The sequence below is a fragment of the Ambystoma mexicanum genome, chromosome 3p (assembly GCF_040938575.1).
Source record: "Ambystoma mexicanum isolate Mex_15411 chromosome 3p, UKY_AmexF1_1, whole genome shotgun sequence".
NCBI lineage: Eukaryota > Metazoa > Chordata > Amphibia > Caudata > Ambystomatidae > Ambystoma > Ambystoma mexicanum.
In genome coordinates this window covers 1,048,133,128-1,048,155,001 of record NC_090925.1, presented here as the reverse complement: position 1 = coordinate 1,048,155,001, position 21,874 = coordinate 1,048,133,128, and positions in this window count along the sequence as shown.

Sequence of the window (21,874 nt, the reverse complement as noted above, 5' to 3'; positions counted from 1 at the left end):
TTGATTTTCATGCTCAAGCAATTAACCGGAGAGGAGGGTGCCGGTGACCATGCCACGTGTGATTATCAGACCTCACACCAGGGTGCCGCAATAGTCCCTTCTTAATGGGCTCCCTGCATTTTAATGCCTGGCAGCTGCTGTTTACTTATCATGAGTCTGTGCTTCTCACACTCATTAAATGAGCATCTCTTGTGTCCCCGGTGCCAATAATAGATTGGACATGGCTGTGACAGTTCTTTATACACTGTTGTAGGAATTCCCCTGATGGTACATTCACTGGATCATGGGTTATTTATCTCAAAGTTGGTTTGCTAGACCAGCCGGAGGAGGGACTCGCCCTACAGGTGTTATCCCTTTCAGCTGAGGTTGCCCGGCCATTTAACAGGTGGGTGCTATGCAGGCCCAGCAAATTCTGTAGTGACAATTACTTGACCAATAAGAACGAGCATTGGCAAAGCCAACAGTTTGGGCCTTACTGTAGGTATGGACCAGGCATTTGCTAGGCACTGACATAATCTTACCTAGCCATACATTCGAAACAGCTAAAAAATTGAGTGATTACATGGCCATATGATGGTAGTACCTGGGGGAAATGCCTATCTAATACCCCACGCCAAAACTGTTGGCTTTGTTGTTGCTTGTTTTTAAAAGGGCTTCAATGCATGGAAGATATATAAATCAAGTGGCTGAAGGCACCCTTGGATAAGAAATCTTTATTACACCACTAGCCCTTTACAGCTGTAATTAAGCCATTAACTCTCAGCAGATTGCTGACAAAGAACACTTGCAGGCTAACCTTTGATGCTTGATAGAACAAGCTCATAGCTATCCGAGGAGGATGTGTTTTGAGATGGGAGGGGAAGGTGGTGGGTGGGAATGGCCTGTGGGATTTGAATGGTCACAGGTAGTCAAGGGGTGGGTAAATAACCAAACAACACCCACAAACTGTGTGTCCCTCCTCATATCCCATCTCCCTCCTACCTGTACTTCAATGCATTCGTTTCGGCTTATTAGTGGCGTCTAAATATCACCCAATTGCCCAAACTAAAAATGATCTTCTTTATTAAAGCAGGCATACTACCTCATGTCCAGCTCAGAGCACTGTCTATCCATCACATACCTTTCAGCACACGGCATCCTGCCAAGATCATGCAAAAGTCAGTGTACTTCATTACACTGACCAATGCACGGATTTGGAAAGATTCAATTTGCTGTAAGTCACGTTATGTTATGTTGGTTGGATTTGCATTGCACACCACCACCATGTGCATGATCCCCAGGTGCTGTGGCTGCTCTTGAAAAGAGGGACATGCGTTAAGATATTGGGGAGAGATGGAAAATGCTTGATAGCATTGCTGGTGTGTACCCTGAATGAAAGTACCCCGAGCTCTGGGTGTGGATCTGTTTCTAGATGTTCTATGTGCATAGAGGCATCTGTGTCCGGCAGAGGGGTACATGGGGACTGTGTGTCCGTGAGGTTAGGATCCGTTTTCCCAGTGTGTGTTATGTAAGTTGTTGTAGCAGTGTCATACAGTGCTGTTAGACGTCTGTTGGGAGGAATATTTAGATTGATGTGCGTCAATGGCTTAGTTAGTCTGCTTATGGTATGTTGACCAATGATATATGCGGGTAGGTCTAAGCAAATTATTGTATTCATCCATCCTATGTGTGTGTGGCCACTTATCAGTCATGGGGCAGCTCATGCAGGGTCTCAGTAGTCGAGCCCTTGAGTGCTTTCACAGGGGCCATTTGAAGCATCACGTTGAAGGCAGACAGCTTTGTTCCTGGGTTGCCTGAATTTCCTTTGGATGCGAGTTCCAGAGTTTTACTGTTTTGCTTAAGGAGGCTGATCCTCTTTGACACTTCCCGACGTATTGTGGAGGTTTAGGAGTATGTTCTTGCTGGCTCTCTGCGTTATCCTTGAATAGTATGGGATGATCTTTCCTTGTTGGGTAGACAGGGCTGTCAGCTGGTCATGTGCAACGACTGCTTCAGTAAATAAGCAAAATAAAACACAAGTGTTTTTTTTCTGATTGGTGAAGTTGTGTTCCATAAAGAACTGGTCAAGCCTTCATAATGTATGCTCATTTGTTGAAACCAGGAAACCGACCACCCAATTAATCCAGCAAGCAACCCGGGAAGCAAAGGTAGAGAAAGGATTTATTTTCATGTAGCTCCGCAGAAATTGACAGAAAAACTGAAAGAGAGGTCCCGCCCTAAAATTGTGGCCCCTGAGCTCACACACCTCAGAGTTTTTATATGGTTTCACACAGTAAGACTCACACAGAAATGTCAGCATGAAACATTTAGTTGGTTATGTTGGGGTGGTATGAAAGGATCCCTATGATTACGAGGGGTTCATGTTGCGCGTGCCGTATTGATGACTGTGGGTTGCGTTGAACTGTACGCAATATTACAATTTCATATGTATTGCAGTGTAGTTAATTATGGATGGGATGTGTTACTTTTAGTGTTACTGTTTGTCTAGGATGGATACATATTAGTATTCATGCGCACAGAAAGATAAAATGTTTAAACCACCAAATGTAACATAAACAGGATTCACACATGGGGTGCTTTTAAATACATGGAAACGAAGAGATGGAGAGGGTTTTTAATGTGCATGCAAGGAAGAGGACTGTGTATAGAAAAGAGGTATTAAACATACATGCACATTGATAAAAATACATGGGGAATTCAAGAATCTCAATGTAGTGGGCTTTTTATAAATTAATCAAAAACACGGTAGTCAGGGCTGTTTTCAAAGTGAACAAAAGTGACTATTGAACTGTTGAACTGATTCTGTGAGGTTTCAGGAGCCAGCGGATGAGTTAATTAACTTCACAACCTTCGCCGGTCAGCTCAGCTGCAGAAATTGGCCATGAGTTTTATGGTCTGCTAAATGTGATATTTAGATGGCAGAGGTAATCTGCTGAGTCATGGGAGCATGACAGAAGGGTTTTCACTTTTTTTTTGGGCTAGCAGTAAAACACAGGGTGAGTTAATGCCCAAGGCTAACATAATAAGAAATCAGGAGTTTAATTATATTTTCAGATGTACTATGTGCGGTAAAGTTCAAGTTATTTGGATTAGAATTTTCCAATGAACCGGTGACCTGGGGGATGAGATAGTATAGCTAACTCAAAGAGAAATTATTTACCCAGCATTCCTCATATCGCTTTAAATATGTACGTAAAATATGCACAATTAAATATTAAGGTTAAAAGGGCTTATGCCAGTTATTGCTAGTAATGAATTATGTTTGTATAACAATGTTTTACTGAATAATGATGTCATGGACCTCCACAACGAATCCTAAGAAGAGGTGTGTTCTATACATGAGCTGAAGATAGCAGTTAAGATAAGGGCTTCCAATTAAAACATAGGAATTGGAGAAAGGTGGGATTTCTTTGAAGAGCGTTTTGTCCAATCACATGTTGGGGATGAATTGTAATTAAGTATCTGGGAGTGTTTTAACTGTTGCAAAAATTTATATAAGATGTCAACTGATGTGGTTTGTTGACACTTGGGTTTGTTTGGTTCCACAGTACCATCTCACTGCTCCCCGGATAATTGTGCAATAAACTTGCTTTAAGTAAAAAACGTGCACTTGGGTTGAGGTGATTACGGGACCCACCCTTACAGTGACATTAACAATGGCCTTCCGAATAAACTATTCCCCAACCTAGAGGAACATCGTTTTACAGTACCATACGAGACCTGTACAATTCCGCTCTGCCTACCCAGGTGATTCAGACCACCGCTTTCAGCAGATCTTTCCATTACACATAATAGAACCTGATCCACACCTAGTACCTATGTGGTCACTGGTTTTTAGGTAGTAAAACATGCCTTAATTGGTGGCGTTTCAAGGAGAACAAGGTTTATTTCATAAAAAAAGACAGACGCGCGAGCAAAGAACTCTGCTGCCATGGAGCGATCTGCCGGAAACAATATGAGCATCAAATTATAAAGGCACACTGCGTCATAAGTTCATAAGTGATTTACATAGGTTACAGATGGCTGGTTGGTGCAACCCTATATATATACTGCCTGCTCCACAAGGCATGCCAGGCCATTGGTCCCAGCTTCTCCTGCCTGTCTTGTTCCACGTGGGGTTCTTCCTTGCAAGTCATCGGGCGCAGGACTCCTAATTAACGATTATAAGCACAAATCATAGTATTCCCCATCTGTGGCCTAATGTGCACCTGGTAATGCAGACATGGGCGCAGAGAATACTTTCAAGGTCACGCCAACTTGTAAATCCAATCTCAATCCCAGATGCTTCAGCTCCTTCCCAAATCTTCCCACCCTGGTTTTAGGTTGGTACTTTTTCCCCCTGGCACCTCGCAGCACAAATCACATGACCTGATGGTGGGGACAGTCCGCCCCTGCTTTCTGATCTTCCTGATCGATTGGCAATCTTACAGTTTTATGGTCGGTGGTCTGGGGCTGGCTAGTACTTTGGAATGCTGTGGTCTTGGTACAGGGGCATCATGAGCACTATAACGTAGGGCTTGGACTGGTGCAGGTTGGAGGCTCGTGCCCTCCTTCTTGTGGGATAACTGTTCACAGGGAGTTCTCGGCCCCCTCATGGCCTTGCAGGGCGCATTCCTTCAGGGTTATAAGTGCTAATAGTATTAGACACAAGACTTATACATCAACGCAGGTTTTGCCTTTCTCACTGCTTCTCAGGTTGCAACCCGACCCTGCATTCACACATACATCTATGTTATATGCCCGGGCCTATTGTCCTGGCTGCAGCACAGCGCCAGGCCGCACTTTGAAAATGGCAGCTACTTTCTAAGATGGTGTTTTATTCCTGCACAATCTATACCCAATCACTTAGGCACCTACCCCTCCAACCTCCCCAAGCATTTACAACACACGCTTATGCCGCATTCAGAACCTCTTGGAGGCCTGGGACAATCACCCCCACTTCCCAACATTCCCCCCTTTTGTTAATCCTTCATTAATAAACTCCCATGTGAGCCTATCTCTCTCTCCTCCTGCTCTATGTTCTCCCTTTCCACCCTCTCAGCTTCCAAGTATGCCCATGTTCCCTTCTTGGGCACCCATGCATTACACACAGATTGTAAACCCCCCCCTGCTTGTGCATACTGCTCTGTGGTGCAAGTGAGGTATATACATTCCCGTCTCCTGCTAGATCAACCCACTGTTCCTCATAATTCTCGGGGTCTGGTGGGGGAGTGGTGGTCATGCCTAGGGGTGTAGGCGCAGTTTTATCCTAACCATGAGGGCCATGTTTGGGCCATCAGTTTGTTATTGGCTGTCTTTTGTAACCCAAGGTGCACCATGTACCCCAATTGAAACCATCATCATTGCACTGCTATGCATTGCTTTGTCACAGCTCTGGAGACCCATCTGGTAGGTGCAGAAGATCACCAATATGACCACGATCACTGGTACCAGTACTTTTACTATCGCCCCCATCCATGATGGTGCCCAGGAAAAAACGTCATCGAACTGGTCACTTTCTTGTATGCCAGCTTCTGTTTGCATGTGGGTGCTAAGAGCGTGCAGGGCCTCTATTTTGTGGGTGAGAGACCCATTGGCAGCGTCATTTGGAGGCACGTACGGTAAGTCCAGCACATAGTGATTCTGTAGTGTCATCAACCTGAACGCTTGCATTTCACCTTGATCGCATTTAGGCTCTGTACAGTGTCATTTGCCAACTGAATCACTTCCCAGCTGACATTTTGAAGCAACTTGGCGTTGTCAGCTGCTTGTACCCCTGGTACTAATTATGATGCAATGAATGTCTCTTTCTTGCTATACAGTCTGTATTGATCTGTTATTTCCTTTGGCAGCTGTGATGAATCTTGAGACAGATAATTGGATCTCTGCTTTCTGCGCAACATTTCTTTCTTCCTCTTCTCTGGCAGGATGCAAAATATGGGGGGTGGAGGTGGAGCCATGGTGGAGACATCTGGTACTGGTGCTGTCGTAGGGGCGAGCAAGTCCCTAGGCCCCACTGTTAAGTGTTCTTTGGGGACCACAAGGAGAGGGGAGTTTAGCATGGCCAGCAAGCAGGTGCCCTTCCATAATGGCAGGAGGTGTAGGAATGCCTGCTGATCACAGACCCAATAATTGTTTATCACTGCAGCTGTCTCTTTCTTTAGGTCTGAGATATAAAGTGTCTTGTTGCACTCGTTATTGGCCCCCAAAAAGACGCTTCCTTCAAATAATGTCATATTCCTTTTTTTTTTGTTTTTTGTTTTTTTTGCAATGGATGAGCCTCACCCTGGGAGAACCACCTTAGTGATCATGGTGTCTCCCCTACTTGCTTCTGAACCTTTACTGACTTCTCCATCGGCTAAATCGATGTAAGCTTTGCCACAGGCTCATTCCAGTATTCTCGCCACACATCAATCACCCTTTCAATAACTTCTTCGCGGAATCGCACAAGGCCTTCTGCCATGCAGATCATTGTAGTCTCTTGCCACATGTTCACCACGAACTTTACACCTTCCAGCATCAGGAATGGCCTTGGTAAACACTGCATGCTTTTAGGAATCCGGGCACAATGCAGTTTGTCTGGATCCATCATCACAACTTGCACGCTCAATGCCTGAAACGTGCTTTGCAACCTGCATAATGTCAGATGGAACAAACATTGAGCGTGCAAAAGCGGAGTTTCTTGCGGCATCAAAACCTTGGGGGCCCCCGAAGCGTGTGGTATCAAGGAACAAATGTAACAGCTCCCATTAAGCCTCTTTTTCCCCACCAAGCTCATGTCTGCATACTAGCTGTACGTTAATTTTGGGTGGTGCACATCTTCTATCACATCTAGTCCTCTATACTCATCATATTTGGCTCTTTTCAGTTGTCTTTTGAAACGTTTGAATCCACTGACGTGTAACATAGTAAAAGGAGAACTCAAATTTGCACACTTGTCAAAAAACACATTAGGAAATAATAATGACATGGCCAGCTTAGCAAACTTTCCCAATTCTCCCATAATGGCATTCAAATTAATAACAGTTTGGTTTGTTTTTGTGTTAATACCAGTGTGTGGTGTTGGCCTTCCCAGTTTCCCCATTGTAAGGAAGGCATGGTATCAACAGTAAGACAAAGTACCAGCGGAAATTGCGTCACGCGGGAATCCACGTAAATTGTAATATAATGATATTGAACAGATTTGAACAGATTTGCAATGAAGTACTGAGAGGAAAGCAAAGTCGGAGCATAATTCCAAACATATAATTAATTATAGAATTTTATTAATATCAAATTGTTAAAAGACATTTTGATCTGAAAATGCTGGTCGTATTTCATAACAGGCTTTCGTGATACGTAAGAAGAGCACAAGAAATAAATCCAATGTCATACATTCATAGTGTATGGCTAATGCATCGTCTATGATGCTAAGCAGAAGACCAAAAGACAAAATTCTCTCCAAGTGAAGGGGATCACGTGGAAAGAGGCTGTGGCCCACAAAATAACGGCAACGTGCACATAAGCAGAGTTTCAGTCAGTAATAAAATGCATTAGATAAAAAATACAAACAAGAAAAAGAGTCTCCAGAGGAATAGGAATACTTCAGGAAGAGCTTGCGGCTAACAATAAACACTGAAGAAATTCATGTCAAAATGAGATAACGTAAACCCACAAAACCTGAAATGCAGAAATCTAAAAATCATGACAAGATGAGGTGCATTAAGTCAACTACAAATTCAGTGAACAAAGGCGATGAAACCAAGGTGATCGCCCGACGGAACTTTATATCGGTAGTTTCAACAATTTGATGAATCTAGTCACTAACAACTGATACACGTCTTCTTCAGGACCAAGCACTCGAAAACAATAAGGGAAAACATTTTTACATAGTACTAAATGTCGCCCTCAACTGTGTGAAGATTAGTGCTGACTATGCCACCGCCAATGTTGGGGTGGCTCTTATTCTTCAATTGGCCGATTGCAGTTGAGGTGACAGGTGCATATTCTATAAAAAAATAATAAACAAATGCAAACAAGCTGTTAAAAAACTCAGAAAAAGCCGCCCTCTCAGGACATTCATAACAAAATTCAGTAAACTCAACCTGAATGTGGGAGCTCTGCACGCGGGACTCTACATTGTGAAAAACTGCAAAGAGGCAAGGAAAATGAGGCAGCCCATGGCTGAGGCAATAACCTATAATGTCGTGCAAGCTGCCCTAAAGAAAACCTCCAGGAAAAAAGTGTCACAGGGGCTGCAAAGGTACTGGCTAGCACCCATTTGACACAGGCTCCAAAGGAAGGAAACTGTGGATTAAGCATAAAAAAACATATGATAATCGAATCTAAGGAATCATCAAGCTAATACTAAAGAAAAAAAATCATAACAAATGAACAGTGGGAAGAAAACTGCTCTCGTTCGAATTTTGGATTCAAACTGAGTGCTAGAAAAATTACCTAACGCCATATGGGCACACAACTACATCAGTTAAAGCAATTTTAGAAATTAAAAGAATCAAATAGGGCAAAACCGAAAACCATGTGGTGTGGATACTGAAGTCGCTACAAAGCTGTAACAAGTATGGCTGCAATCGCCCCTGTAATCGGAGGAGCTATCGCACAGGTGAAGAATGTCTAACAGCAGAACTTACTTGTATTCGAACGTTCTGCAATGTGAGGACGCCCGTCTTAGCACCTGCTGGATGGAATCAGCTGTGCCGGTGGGTGTAGATAAAGCCAGCCAGGACAAGTCTCTGGTTTTTCTGGCATGAGGATACAGTTCAATCATTAGCATCAGGGCCTTCCATGCCCAAGCCGCTTTGTCTTTCAAAGTGTCTTCTTTCAGAGGCACTGATGCGACAAACAAACAATAAGTTATTTTCCTCTTAGGATTCCAGGAGTACTCAATTTCTCAGGCGATTCACTATTCACCTCGGATTCCTCTCAGCCGGGCTCAGATTCTCTTAACACGATGCTCATAGGATTTTCATGCATCCAATTTCTTGGGTGATTCACTGTTCACACCGGATCACCCTCAGTCGGGCTCAGATCCTTTTCAATCCAATGTTCAATTAGTCTGCCTGAGCCAGACCCAGACAAATTGTTTTCTAATTTGTCATCAACGTTCTTTACGTTATTAACATCGTAGACTTTTAATTGTGCATGGGGTGTTGCTTGACCCGTTGCAGGACCATTTCGATTTACAATTCTTTGTCACACTTTCACTTTTTCCACCTTTCAGTTGGATACCTCACAGAGACTTTCGAATGAGCACGCATGCGGTACCAGACCACTCTGTCTAAGGTATCGCATCTTGGCTTCAAAGTTCAATCACTCATCTGTTGTTCAGTTTTACTCGCGTTTATTATCAATAAGCCTCATACACTGTTCGCGTTCACTATACAATGTTGCCACTTCCAACCTTGGCTTCAACACAGACCGGTCTGATATCAGTCTCCCCAACTCACCAGCTGTGCTGACTTCACTGGTTCTGCTTTGTTGTAGGAGCCCAGGATAGTACCACAGCGGCAATCGATTCTTCCCGCCTCGACTATCGAAGCAGGAGAGACAGGGTATCTCTGACACACAATGCAGGATTCTTCAGCCTTGTTTCCTGGTCTTACACTTTCTATTCTCGAAGGTTCATGAAAGTAACGGTTCCTCATCGAAAGGGTCAAGGGTACTTCCCTCCTTGCGATCCCTTTCTGTGTTGCTGTCTTTCACCTCGTATTAAACTGACATCTTGGAACTGCTGTTTCCTTGTGTGCTTTGCCTCGCTCAGAGTGTGCTCTCATGTTCTGCCTTTTATCCGTGTGGGGAAGTGTAATTGAAGTCATGTTGTGTAATGGTCAGTAACTGCCTGACCCTGCGTGACCATTGTATTAGGACATGTCAGGTATATGGCTCGGGTGTTAGTCCTTTTTTTTCATAACGAGCTTTCCGCGAGAAAATGTTTTTGTTGGGAAGGGGTTGTGGGGGGGCAGCGGTTGAGGTCCTAAGCATCCTACCTGGTAGGATGGGGTAAAGGTCTTACAGGGAAGGGGAAACAGCGTCTTGCCATCCAGTGTCCCACTCTCACAAGACCCCTCACCCAGGTGATCCTCCAGCACTGGTCCCTTGCAACTAGATCCAAAAGCGATGGCCGTGTCCTGGCCACCTGGACGACAGATCCCCGGGGACTACCGGGTGAGACACCTTCAGGTTTCTCACACCATTTAATGAAACGATATTAGTGATAGTTGTATCCCCCTTTTCTATGCCCTCCCCATATAAAAGTACATCCTAAATATATGCCTAATACAAACATAGAAAGAGAAAATAGTCCGACTACAAAATGCACTATGCAGGTATATAGATAGAGGAAAACATGGTTACTGTAGAACACTCATAAGGACAAGGATATGTGCGTCCTTTGAATGCATTCGTAGGCATTTCTATTTTAACACCTTAGAAAAGAAAAAAATCAGTAGGAGTTAGAAATTTAAAAAAGAGAAGTTTAAACAAAAGTGCAATGTGTAGCATTGTTAATATTTTGTGGACGTAGACAGGTTGCAAAAAAATACATTTAAAATGGTACCATAAAACACTGTTTTGTTGTAGAATAGAGGGATATTCCCATGCTCAAGAATCCCTCTATTAAATGAACGGATCTCTATATGCTGAAAGAACATCAATTGAATCAGTAAGTCATTTCGTGGCGCAGTTCTCTACCATTCCACATTTTATTCAACCTGTGCGGGGGATGTAGCAGGGGGGCCTTCCGGACATCTGAAAGATGTATCCAATACTGCAGCTTCCAGACCTTTAGTGGAAGGGAAGTGGCATAGATGACTATGAACTGGATGTTTTATCTAGGCTCACTCCAGCGGCAACCACATTTTTGATGAATATTAGGTCTGAACAGGAGGTGTCTTCGGTGAGTCTGATGCAGCTCTGGTTGTGTCTTCAGATGGTGATGGTGCTATCTGTTTAGAAATAAATTGTATTGCTATTGTTGAGGCAGAAAGATAATCCAGGAAATAAATTGTATTGCTATTGTTAAGGCAGAAAGATAATCCCTGAACTCATCCCCTAGATCGGACGAAACACTGTGAGCATCTGAAGCTTTCCCGATGGGAGATAGAGGCGTGTGCATTTGCCCCCCTGTTACCACCTTATCATATGGCAATAAATGATGATCCTTACAGGGCTGCGTGCGCATGCTGAATAAAACCAGCTTCAAGCAGTGCAACCAGTGTTTATTTAATGTGGTGCACAGCGATGATAGTTTACTCTTTAACAAACCATTGATCCGTTCTACAATCCCATTGGCCTGGGGGTGGTAAATTATTCATATGTGATGCTTGATGCCAAGTAATGCTGTTATCTCCTTGAAACGCTCATTTAAGAAGTGGGTGCCATTGTCGGACCTTAATACATTGCACAATCTGCAGATAAAGAAAACCTCTCTGACCAAATATTTGACTGCACACTTAGCATCTGGATATGTACATCAGGAAAAGGGACACACATTACAATCATGTAACGATACCCATTACATCTTTCACCCATATCGCGTAGTCGAAGTGCAACTCACGGAATGGCCCAGTCGGCTAGGGCAGGGTACCTTGGATAGTTCTCAAGTTATGGCCAGTGATGTAAGATTGACAGGTAGTGCAGTTATTCACTATTTTAGTCAGTACCTCCTGCAGATATGAGACGACCCGGTCCTCTTGTAAATCTGTGGCAACATCATGATTCAACACGTTAGATGGATGGTGCAACTGGTCGAAAGCGGCCAGCAGCAGCTCGTGTCGCATGGCCACTTTGCCTGTTGTTTCCTGCTGCCATAATAAGTCCATAGGGGACAGCTTACATCCAAAAGAGCGGCAGAATCCTCATGGAGAAAAATGCCCAACTCCACTAACAAAGCGCTCTTCACTTCAGCCGCCTCTGCCTACAAATCAGCTATCCTCATCGCTTGGAAAGAGATATATGACAACAGAATCTTCAATGCCAAATATAGGACTAAAGAGCTCTTCAATATCCTTAGGGAACTTGAGTCACCATCCCCTCCTTCGGAAGCTTGTGTGAAAGACGCAGACTGGTGCGCAAGAATACAAAAATCTCTCCCAGACAAAATTGCCCTTCTACAATCCAAAATTGAGCTTAAAAAGAACAGCTTGGCCAAGAATGCCAATACCTCCCACCTCCTAACCATAGGACCCCTGTATGCCCACCCTTCTCCTTCTCTCCGGTCTCACCTAAAGAAGTAGAAAATATCATCAAAAGCCTCAAACCTTCCAGATGCCAAGGGGATCTATGCCCAGCCACAATCATTCAGGAAGGCGCTAAGGACTTGGCCCCCTTCATAAACTGCCATAATCAACTCCTTTTAAACTAGCTCAGTACCCAACAGCCTTAAGGAGGCTTGGGTCATGCCCCTCTTAAAAAAACAACTTAGACGCTAACAATCCCACCAACTACGGGCCCATCACCGCTGTTATGTACATCCTAAAGATTACAGATAGAGTGGCCTACTTACAAATCCAGAAACACTTGGAGGACAACAACCTTCTGGGCCTCAGATAGTCGGGCTTTAGGCCAAGGCATGGAACGGAAACAGCCCTCCAGGACCTTAAAATCCAAATGGATGAGGCGAAGGAAAATGTCAAGCTGGCCATGCTCCTGCTGCTAGACCTATCGGCAGCTTTCGATCTTGTTGATCATCGGATCCTTACAGAGCACCTGGCGACAGCAGCTGCCTTCTCTAGCGATGCATCCGCCTGGATACAATCATTCCTATCCAATCGCACCACTAGGGTCTTCGCACCCCCGTTTCAGCTGACCATATTCCCATCTATTGTGGTATCCCTCAAGGCTTGTGCGTATCGCCAAAGCTATACAATATATTTCCAAAGCTCCTATTTCACCGTCTTGACAATCTGGGCATCACATAAACAAATAATGCTGACGATACCCAGGTTCTCATTACTTTGTCAGGGTGCTATGAAGAGGAGTTGAAACCGATTAATGATCTATACTTGGAGATCCAGGCGTGCATGGCAGACCACAGCCTATGTCTCAACGATGAGAATCTGAGCTCTTGCTTGTCGGATCCCAACACCGACTAAACAAATTAGATCCTCGATATGCATCCCTCAACAATGATGGAAACCTGATCAAAGTGGCCAAAGAAATCAAGACCTTGGGGGTCTTCTTGGACTCCACACGTTCACTCAAAAAGCAAGTGAATGCCACTGCATCCTCAACTGCCTACACCAATAAGTTGATCAATGCTTGCAAGTCATTCCTCTCGCCCAGTAGCTGCAATACCCTAGCTAGAGCACTAGTGCTATCCAAAATCGACTACTGTAACACCCTCTTCCTAGGCACCTCTGAACGCAATCTTAACAAACTCCAGGTTCTCCAAAACAATGCCTTAAGATCTGCACTGAGCATCCCTCGATCCACTCACATCACCGGTTTTAGACAGGACGCCCACTCGCTCCCAGTACGAGACAGAATCATCCTTTGGTCACTTGTCATCACCCATGAGTACCTAACGTACACAGCACCCAAGGGCTTGGCAGTGAAATTCAACAAACAACACTCAGCTAGACCAACTAGAACCATGTATTCGCACTGCCTCACCATTCCCAAATTCAATCTAAAAAAGCGGGCGGATCGAGCTTCCCGGTCTTAGTCACCAAACAGTGGAATGCCCTACCCCTCAACCTCAGATTGGAACTCTCGTTCTGGACCTTTAGAGCAAAAGTTAAGACCTGGCTCGCTGATAAAAGTTGCTAATGTCTGATTTACTTGCATACAACTATTCTACCTGTTTATGTTCACTATATCTCATCTCTCAACACTTAACAACTCTGTATAGCAGCTCATTTTACCTAACCAGTGACCATCATGTAACCCCGGTCACTCGCACTTACTGTTGCTGTTGTTATTTATCATATACTCTGATATATGCATGTAATATGTAACATTTTGCTCTAAGTCTCTGGTGCCCAGTTACCTCAGGGTTCAGTGCGCGGTATAAATAAAGAAACTAAACTAAACTAAACCAAACAGTAACCTTGTGATAATCTTGTGTGCTTGGACCGCATTCCGCCATGCGTGAACACAGTGAGGTATTGTGATTCTGGTTAGAGGAGTATGGAAAAGAAGGCATTCTTCAAATCCATTGCAGTGAAATGTTTTGCTTGTTTGGGGATGCTGCACGAAATGGTTGCAGGGTTGGGAACTACAGGAAATTCTAGTTGGGGGCAGAGATCCTGGATCATTCTCCAACTCCCCCCTTTTGCCTTTTTTATCGGATATATAGCCATGTTATGTGGGGAGGTGGAGGGCACAATAATCCCCTGATTTAGGAGTGCAGAGATAGTGTCTCATATTCCCTCCTCTGCTTCTTTGGACAGCGGGTATTGTTTTGCCCGGGGCAATACAGCACCAGGTTTGAGTGTTATTGCTATGGGTGCCACTCCCTGTAAAAGCCCTACATTGTGGGAACTGGTTGTCCATCACCTCTCTGTAACCTGCTCTAGATCTTTATCAGTGAACGAGGGTGGGGGGACAAGGACCATCAAAGAACATTGCACACTACGATATTGCACCATAATCTCGTATGGGATACAAATAGCCAACCCTATTTCTCCATCATCAACTCGATCCTCAAACAATTCTGCATCTGTAACTTCTTTTAAGGGTACCATCTGCTCAACACACAACACAGTGCGCCACACGCACCAATCCGAATCTGTCCCAACCACAACAATTCTTTTTTGCCGACACCACCAAACCTTGCAAAGCTACTGAAAGGATAGTCTCTGCCACAAGCTCTGGGGTCACAACAGGCCTAAAGATGAAATCTGATGGTATCCGCCACATGCCATACCAATCTGTGGCACTGCATTAAGTTAAACTGTGATCCCATACACAAACATATCAGGGTCAACAGGAATGCCACGGACCACCACCTCCCCTCTTCTGGACTGTATTATCACCATCGCCCTCATGGCACACATTCCTGGGGTGGCACATACTATTCCTTGGTCTGTGGAGGAGATGGTCATGTTCAATGTACTCAAAAGATCGCGCCCTAACAAATTAATCGGGGGAAGTCTCTGAATACAATAAGGGTGCACGCATCACTTTTCCTCCTATCTTAATAGCTACCTCTTCTGTGTATGGAACCATTGCGACAGCCCGGGAGAAGCCTTGCTTGTTAGATTTTCACCTGATAGTGGGAAGTTTCCCTCAGTGATGCATGATTTAGTGGCACCTGTGTCGACCATGAAGATGAATTGCTTATTACCTATCTTAGCTCCCACCAAGGGTTCCTCATCAGGGTGGGTAGGTACAGACAGGACTGGGCACGCAAGGACTTTCTGTGGGCTGTCCTAATCAGGATATGTAGTGGTTCCCGGTAACGTGAGAGGGTTTCCTCCCAGGACACTCACCCCCTCACCCCCCGATATGGTGCCACTGTTCCATTTGGGATGGAATTATTTGTGGCCATGGGCCCCCTATATGATTGGTTCTGTGGTGTTCCTTGCTGGATGGGGCAGGCAGCTGTGCTTGTGGGGACCGCAGCGATAACTGTCTTTATGCTTGGTGTATCGCGTAAGGTATGGATGTGGGCATTGGGGGTGAAGTGTTACTGTTGTTGCGCTGGGCCAGCTGGTGAGTATGGATTATATCCGGTGCCCATTCTGCTTCTAGATTCCCTTGCAAAATGGACCCACTTCTCATATCCCCAGCACTGGACCGGCTCCCCCTCTCTTCCCCATCTTTCCAAATCCACTTCTGGCCCCTTGAAACCCTCCTCTTCGGCGCTGCTGAATGCCCATTCCCCACCTTGCCTTTCTGCCATCACTTTTCCTTTTTCCAGGCCACTGCCACCTGCCCAAATGTGCTCATCAACTGCAGGCCCCACAAGCTCTCTACCCGTGGGTAACTAGGGGTGCCTCTTTTTCATCCACAGTGTCCCACTCCCCTTCTTGCAATTCTCTGTTTGTGTTTGTGTATCCGTTTGACCTCACTGTCCCATAACCTACACTCTCCGCCCTTCGCTCGTCACTCTTCCCCTTCTCAATATGTATATCCTTAATTGCAGTGCTGTTCAGTCTAAATAAAATATCTACGGCCCTCCACTCATCACACTCCGATTTACCCCCTTCTTCCCGGATGGTCCTCAACCGTGCCAATTCTGCTTGTGCGGCCTGTAAAGCTTCTTCTAACTCCTTTTGAGGTTTCTTATCTGTGGATCCGACAGTGTTCATGTTTGTTTGGCATGGGGTAGGTGGTGTGGCAGGCAAGAGCACATATGTTGGGTTAGTATATCCTGTGGTGGGAAGGGAGGCAAGCAGGATCAGCCCCACTTGGGGCGACGGTAACTGTGTTCCTTCAGGTGCTACTGTTTCAACTACATCTAGGGCTGGGCTGAGGTTACCCTGGGCTTTCACTCATCATTATCCTCGATGTCCTCTACCATTTTACACAACTCTAAAATCTCTTTCCTCAGCTGAATCCCAGACGCGTCAGCGCCTTCCTGAATCTTCCCACCCTGGTTTTAGGTTGTTACTTTTTCCCCCTGGCACCTTGCAGCACAAATCACATGACCTGATGGGGGGGGGGGGGCAGTCCACCCCTGCTTTCTGATCTTCCTGATCGATTGGCATTCTAAACGTTTTATGATCAGTGTTCTGGGGCTGGCTGGTACCTTGGAATGCTGGGGTCTTGGGACTGGGGCATCTGAGCACTATAACTTAGTGTTTGGACTGGTGCAGGTCGAAGGCTCGTGCCCTCCTTCTCGTGGGATAAGTGTTTACTGGGAGTTCTCGCCCCCCCCCCCCCCTCATGGCCTTGCAGGGCGCATTCCTTCTGGGTTACAGGTGCTAATAGTATGAGACACTGAGAGATATATACATCACCGCAAGTTTGGACTTTCTCACTGCTGCCCAGGTTGCAACCCGACCCTGCATTCACACAGGCATCTCTATGTGCTATGCCCGGGCCTTCTGTCCTGGTTGCATTGCAGCGCCAGGCCTCAATTTAAAAATGACTGCTATTTTCTAAGATGGTGTTTCATTCCTAGCGCAATCTACACCCATCTACATAATAACCTACACATAATGTGGCTTCTATCGACACAAGGGGGGAGGGCCCCCTTACAGCTTCGTGAGCATCTACAACACACTCTAAGGCCTGTGTCGTAATTGGAACCTCTTGGGGGCCTGGGACGATGGCTCCCACTTCCCAACAGTACCTGCACCACAGGCAGAGGTTAAGAGCATGGCACCAAAGCCATATGAGCTTCCACGTGCATGCCAAGCAATCAGGAGACTCGCAGCACCACCTCCCCAAACATGGCTGCATAACCATCACAACTAGGGCTATGGTTTTGCTCTCCTTTGGTTCATTTGCACCCATGGGCCTAGCAAAAATAAAACAGTGTTTGCTTCAACACAATAAATGGTCATGGGGCCACATAACCAGGGAATACGCCGTGGAGAACATACTGTTCTCCCAGCTGTGCTAACAAACCTACTTTGGTGATAAACATCCCCCGATCGACAGGATGAATCATCCTGGGAAATTCATACAATCACTTATAAAAAAAGCTCCCACGGTCATATCGAATCTGTTCTGTTGTTGACTCTGATAAAATGAGAGATTCATTTAATGAGTGCCATATTCACAGACTCATGGCAAATGAGCATCAGCTGCAAGGCCATAAAATACAGTCAGCCCATTAGGAATGCCCTATTGCAACCTTAGTATAATTGCTGATAACAGGTGGCGCAGTCACGTGAAAGTCTACTTTATGTTTAACTACTGGAGCCTGAACAACAAGAAAATGGGAACCATTTTCTGCGTCAGCTTGCTATATAGTCCCTTGCTGTAAACTGTAAAGGCAATGCTCAAAAGGGCCAGCTTGAGGGGCTGGTGGGGGACAGATTTCTTGGGTAATGTGAAACACTTTACAGGCTGTGCATGTTTCAGTTTTTACCAATGTTACTGGCCTACTGTAAAAGACACAGTTTCCAACAAATATTTCCGTACTTTTCCTCCAAATTACAGTATTTCGTATTTTTTGTTCAATTTCTCAAATGGGTTTGGAGACTTTTCTTCCAAGTTTCCAAATTTCTATATTTCAGTATTTCTGACTTTCAATCTCTTTCTTTGAAGACTCTATGAGCTTTACCTCCAATTTGAAGCATGCAACATTTCCCCATTCAATCTCTCTGTTGCTCTCCCCATGCGATGCCTTCTTTTGAAAACAGGTATTAAGTGTAATTTGGTTAAAATGTAACCTTGTACACTCTTCGATTATATATCAAAATACATTTGCATCAATGATAAGGTACAATACCTTTCTATCAAAAGTTAAATTCAATATAACTTTGTAACATTTAATTCAATAAGTTCATTTTAAAATATAACACATTACAGTTTGTATTAATTCATGATTTTTTAAAATGATTAACTTTTTTTATTATTTGTTGTGCATTTGTTAAAAAAATTAAAACCTTAAGCACATTTAAATCACGCATTCCTTACATTAGAAATTATCTTTAAACTTTAAAAACAACTTATACAAGTTAATTATAAAAACAAATAAGAACAATGGAAGCAGTAAAGGAAAAACTATTTGCTCCAAGTACTTGAACAGTGCCTCCAGAACTTAGATAAAATTGCACTTAAAAATCTCTTTCCAGGCGTGGTAGGCTGCTGCGGTAATCACCAACGAACCTGCACAAATTAGAGTACTCCAAAATTGATCCAATTCGATGTTGTCCAATATAATGGCCTTAGGGCTGGGCAGGCAGTTAGTAAATGGCAACCTGTCTCCAGATGATGTAAACACAGACGACATAAACGTGCCTCCAAGGGTACACCCTTCCAGGCCCCGAGATACTCCATTGTCAGTAAAATGTTTAAACGAAGATATAAAAAATAAAACGTTTCAAGTCCATTGGGCAGCATTTTTTCAAGTATAACTTGGTATTATCTGGTATGAAACCTTGGTGAGAATGAATGCTTAAGTCTAGGTAAAATGTGCAACAAAAGGTTCAAGGGCAACTAAGGCTCTGTATAAGCCATAAGGTGTCTAATTAAATAAAATTATGCCATCTTCATAAAAGGAAAAAGGGAAATGGGCATTGCACAGTTTAGGAGGAATGTTTTGTGCTGCTTTGTGAGCATTCTCTGTATCTGCCAAATAGATATTAAAAAAGTGTTGGGGGGGGGGGGGGCAGAACACATCCCTGCTTTAGACCAACATTTGTGGAGAGCTTAGTTGTGAGAGTTCTGTTAGTATCTAACCCCATTCTAACTGATGTGTCCTTATGTAAGCCTTCTGTATACTTCAATCAAGGAGATGGAGATCCCCTCTCAAATATTTTTAGGAGAAGACAATTACGAGTAAATGTATCAAAGGCTCTCTAGCAATCTATGGATGACACTTATCGGGGTGGATTACTCTTTTCATAGGCATCCTTCGCAAGTGAATCCAAGATAATTCAACTAAGTATTGTAGAGAATTTCTCTCTAAAGCCTATTTGCGCCTCACTTAGGATCAAATATTTCTCAGCCCAGTAATTCAATTTCCTCAATAACAATTTACAGAAGGCTTCGCCTAATGAGCCCAATATGGCAATTAGATAGCATGCTGCAGGTACCGATCTTGTTCCCTTTTTAAGAATTGGGGTCAGAACTGCTTCTTTTCAGGAAGTCGGGATAATCCCAGTTTCTATTCTTTTTTTTAAAAGGCGGATATGCATAATCAGCCCATTTTCCAACCTGATTAACCATCAGCACCCTACAGTGGGGAGCCAGCCAATCAAGAGGCCAGGAACGCGGGCTGACACTGGCGATCTCAGCCCATGTTCCAAGCTGCCTGATGGCTGGTTAGCCTACCCGCCATCTTCCCCCCATGTTCTGTTCTCTTTTTTTCCAATCCCCACTTAACTCATTGTGGCAGAATAGAATGGAAGAGGGACTCTGTACGGAGCCCCATTCCATGCCGGCCATCTTTGTACAGTCTTTTCTTTCCATGAACAGGACACCGCAAAGGGCTCTCTGCCATGCCCTGATGTATTTGAACAAATGGTGTTACCCTGGTGGTCTCTCTCGCTTGTGTTAACCTTCCCGTTGGGTTTTTACTGTGTCTCCCACATCGCTCCTACACGGTCCTGCACCTGCTGAAGGGTTCCTCTGCCCCCAAACAGTTTATCCTTTCCCTTTCTCTTCTGTAAGTGTTCTCCTTTCTCCTGCTCACACATACGCACACCAGCTCTCATAAAGGATCCTGAGGCTCGGCAAGAAACCCATCTCTTGTATGAGTTCGGTCCCCTTGTGGGAAATCTCCAGATCATGTGGCTTTGGATCCCGAGAGAGTGTTGGAATAATTCCAGTGCCAAGGAGCTATGAAATGAAGTGCTACACGGCAAACCCCATCCCACAGCCTTTTTTGGAAGCAGTCTGTGTGGTAAACATTCTATTCCCATATAGACAATGCACCTGTGGAAGGGAGATAACAAGTGAGGATGCCACCCACTCATTTCCAGTGTCTACACATAGAGTTTTCTGCTGTGCCCACTATGAGGGCGAGGGCCATATGGAGGACGTGAAATTGATATGCAGAGAAGGCGTAATGACTTTCTGCATAACACCATCCCTCCGAGCTAGGTTCTGCTGACTGCTTTAATGAGTCGCAAGTAAACTGAGAGGTGCTCTATTTTTGCAAGAATTCTACACAGTCGCCATATACTCTCTCAAACCACAAGCAAGAAAGGAGTGTGTATGGTTTGTCGCTGAATGTGTCTGGGTAACAGACAAATGTAGATTACGCATCTTTAAAACTAATCAATGGAAAATGTATTTACAACACCCTTTGAGTAGCAGACATGAAAGAGAGGCACGGATAATGCAATCTAGGTGGTTGTATGCAAGGGCAGACAAAGCCAAAAACGTAAAATTATTATTTTCTTTTGGTGAAGAGTTGTTGAAAGAAGGTCCTGACTCTTCCTTAATTCCCTGCTTGGAAATTAGGGACGTTATTTCACCAAAATGCCAGGGGTAGCAGAAGGGACATCACACAGCCCATGACCTATGATGACATCACAGGAAGTGATGTCATTTGACCCTGCCCCAAGTGACATCACAGGACGTGATGGCACACGACCTTCAGATGCGTCTAACATCTGTGTATCCAGGTGCTCTCATTTCAGCCAGGTATAAGAACTGAGGCACAGTGGGAGGCGAGATTTGTCCACATTCACACATTTGGGGAATGTCATTTTCCAGATTCGACGTGGAGCCTATATGTAAAACATACATAATGCACTACTTGCAACAGTGTAACCGAAACCTCTAACGCAGGCTACAGCTAGCATATGAAAAATCTATAGATCAATGGGCACAGAAGTACTCGTTATCTGTGGCATTGATGCGTTAAACAAGCCAAAAAAGCACTGACCTTGGGAGGTGTGCGCTGTCTATTTGACCAGGATTTAGTATCAACAGAATTCCCTGGTTATAAATGTATCTATGAGTCAGCTACCTCTATGATAAAAGAAACCTATTGTGTGGGTGTAAGATGGGGCCCTCTGTCTCTGTATCCATTTATCTTTAAGTTATGCGACAAGCAACCCCATGTTGTCCCCCCAACCCAGAGCCCAACATAACGCCTTAATGTTTTAGGCTTTGATACATGACTCTTCTGCAATCCTTTTTAACAGGGTGAGGTGTGGGGATGGGGGGGGGGGCTGCACTTCCCTGAAGAGTATATTCATTTGTAATTGTTCATTACTAACACAATTAATACCAGCAGTGGTTTCTAATAGCGGAATCAGGATTCAAACCTGTGTTGCACTTTGTTGTCTTGCTTCCGAGACAAACGCGTTGCCCCTGAACTATC